Genomic DNA, 3,563 nt, shown 5'->3' with positions numbered 1-3,563 from the left:
GGTGTCCACGCCGTTTGACACTGGGCGACGATGTGTATGCCCAAATAAATCACCCAAATTTTACGCAGAATTTTTTTTAAACTTTGGGTATATAGGTTAAGTTGGAATGGTTGGAGAGTAGATCCCAGAGGGCAGCTGGAAATCGGGAAATTTTGCTTACCGTTCTTTTTTGATCAGGCTCTCACAAAGTTGAATAAAAGTTTTTTCATCATTCGCAAGTGCTCGAATGAAGAATAAAAATTTATTCGTCATTCAAAATTAGAAAAATTATGAATAAAATTGTATTTTTTATTTGAATAATAATTCATACAAAAACGCCCATTCCTGATTGGAACAGACTAACTGAATGTCAAAAACATAGCGAATTTATACATTCGCCGTAGTCCAAGGCGAATTTATCCTTGGTCAAAATCAGCTGATCACATCTAGATAAACAAATAAAAGCATTGAGATGACGGCATTGAAACAAAATTATTGAATTAAAGTGAACACAATTTAACGAAAAACGGAAGAGATACGACGTGAAATTTTGTAAAGATCTGTTAAGGAAGCGGTTTTCTATGCTTTTGCGGCGCAGATTCCTGCCCAGTTCCTTGCGTGATATCAGCTGCTTTTTGATGATGTTCCTCTTCATATCAATAACATTTGTATTTTAGATCACCAGAGTGCTACCCGACTTCGACGCCACAAATAGTATCATTCACATATTAACCTGTCTATTAGGACTATTTTTGCATTTGAATTTACAAGCGAATATGCTGAAATGTAGACACAAGTGTGTGTAGTAAGTTGGTGCATGTGTATATAAATTATATGTAAAAAATAATATATAATAACGTCACTCGTCTTGCAGCGATGGTACTAACACCACCGGCATGCGAAAAGTTGGCTCCACCATTGCATTGCAGTATTTGTGACACTTGCATTCTAAAACGAGATCGCCACTGAAGAATTATCCTTAAACGTATTCCAAGGCGTCCTCCTCCAGAATGCCACAGTCGTCTGGGTAGGAAGTGGTCAATGTGTCATTTCGGGGACCTTTTTCTATGTAACCATGAGATCAGAAAAATCTTCGTCTGAAACTAAGTCTTCTAACTTGGCAGTGGACTGACTTGCAAATGAGCTTGAAGAGGGGTCCCCTGGCAACCAAATCGTCTGCGTCCGAAAAGCTCAGCCAATCATCTGAATCTCTGGACACATTTCCTGTGCCTTGTAAATACCCCGCGTTCCGTGCTAAAAAAAAGAAAGTCATGTAATCTGTATTTAATAATCAACGTGAATTACACCTAATATGTACTTCCTCGGCCTATATATGAACTCCTTTGGAGTTGGGTGGTCATTAAGTCCACCTTTGCTGTTAATAGCACCAAAGAAGTGCTCTACCACGTCCTGTTCCGCTTACACGTTAAAATGTATTCCACGTTTGAATTTTTACGTACATATTCGTATAGAAATATCAATGCCTTGTTCGACATAAGGATGCTTCTTTGGAAATGCTCTAACCCATTCTTGTTAGGAATGATCTGCAACTGCATGAAATCATTCATTCTTTCTAAAACTTCTGACTGCTTTGAAAGGGTCCTTCCAAATGGTTCCTTTAGTTTTAATACAATTGTAATTAAATAGGGTAAGTATACTTCTTAGTTCCCTGATAGATTAAATATACCTTTCCAGGATAATTAAAGTTTTCCATGATCGAATTAAGTACGTCGTACCAATCGTTTATGATTTGTATTATCATGTCTTCTGTCTCAGTGGGCCTTTAAATGTCGAAACCTAATGAGTAGAACTAGCTGTGGTATGAGAAAACAGCTGCGCTGCAGGTTTTACTTTCTGTCGGTCTGAAACTTCATTTATGTTGAATTAGCTTACAATAAGGAGATAGTTTTCATACCTATTCCTTTTACTGAGCTTGAATGCTATAGAGATGTCAGATTTTGACGTATGTCTCAACAAATCAGAAATCAGTTGCGTTCGCGTAGCAGTTAATTGCAGTGTTGCAGTATTTTAACGACGTCGTTTTGTCAGTATCGTTTGAACGACAATGCTTTCAAAGTTATGTGATTCATGCCCAGGTCGAATAGTATGGTGTCAACTACTGAAGCTCCGAATATATCCGAATCTGTGGTTTTCTCACAAATGGCATAAGTGAGTCTAAATTTTAAAATAATAAAAAAAAAAAAACGAATTGTCTAATTTACGTACCTAGATCTGGATTGGTTTTGATATCAAATTCAGAAAATGATTCCGCCGGGTGCTTAAATTTGGATTCGCCTGCTAAGTATGTGGGCGGAAATGCCTTGCCATTAAATACCTATAAGTATGTATGTATATATTTACGTATTTTTAGCTCCAATTGCCTGTTTCCTTGGGGTTAACACAACTAAAGGGCTTGGTATTAGAGATGGACACGGGCGTAAATTTTCAAGCCCGGCTCGGCACGAGTGCAAAATCAATTTTCAAAACGAGCCCGCACGTTAAGAATTTTAGTGGGGCCCGGCCCAGCACGACGGGACACGTCCCAGCCCGGAAATAAAAAGCCAACTTTTATTGTATGTATGCATATGTACATATTTTTATACCCGAGCGCACTTGTGCACAAGGGTATTATAACTTTGTTCACATAACGGTTGTTTGTAACAGGCAAAACGAATCGAGATAGAAATAGACAAATGCATTCATAAATGACCTGAATGAAAAGAGAAATCGATTAAGCGGTGACGGTCTGTCCGTCCGTCCGTCTTTGCACACGATAACTCGAGTAAAAATTAAGATATCTTAACAAAACTTGGTACGTGCACTTCTTTCTGGCATAGGACGGATGGTATTGAAAATGGGCAAAATCGGACAATAACCACGCNGATAATAACTACGCATACCTCCCGTATAATGCGATATTTTAGTAATTAACACTGCATAGCAAGAGATACGTTCTCTGCCAAGAGCACTGGTGCGCCATTCCAAATAAAGCAAAGGCACAGAACGTTATTTACGTTCTTTGGCAAAGGCAGTTAATCCTGGCGGGTTCACAGGATGAAAAGTTGTTCCAGCTTTTATTAGAGATCTGAGTTTTGTTATTAGCTACATACATATGTAGTTTTAATAGGTGGCGTTTAGTATCGTACTATTAGAACTTAAAATTCTTTAATGCTGGAACTGCTCATTCAGGCATCTACGACATTCAGTAACGGCTATTATTTCAGCAATAAACCACCTATGAATTCTGAGTGTCTATTGTACATATTTGCATCAACCGAACGTACTCGTAAATTTGCGAAGGATTCGTATTCTGCGTTTTGTCCACAATATAATAATATATAATAATATATATATAATAATATAATGTATATATATATATAATATAATATATATAATATAATATATATATATTATATATATATATATATATATATATATATTATATTATATATACATAATAACATATTATGTTAATATTAAGTATCTAACCACCCTGTAAGTTATGCCTTGTGAGCTGTTTATTTGTCTCCTGACACCCAGTATCAAATTCGAATTTATTCCAGACAACTACCTGTCCGTCTTCT

General features: G+C 36.7%; 1 pseudogene; it reads left to right on the top strand.

Annotated features, from left to right (window-relative positions):
• The first annotated feature begins 560 nt into the window (after positions 1-560).
• On the top strand, positions 561-948 carry LOC108369803 (uncharacterized; annotated as a pseudogene).
• Positions 949-3,563: the final 2,615 nt, after the last annotated feature.

The sequence above is a fragment of the Rhagoletis zephyria genome, unplaced genomic scaffold (assembly GCF_001687245.7).
Source record: "Rhagoletis zephyria isolate East Lansing unplaced genomic scaffold, Rhagoletis_zephyria_1.1 Rzeph_scaffold_03853, whole genome shotgun sequence".
In the NCBI taxonomy this organism is placed as follows: domain Eukaryota; kingdom Metazoa; phylum Arthropoda; class Insecta; order Diptera; family Tephritidae; genus Rhagoletis; species Rhagoletis zephyria.
Note: the sequence above shows the minus strand (reverse complement) of the source record. Positions and strands in the feature narration are given on the sequence as shown.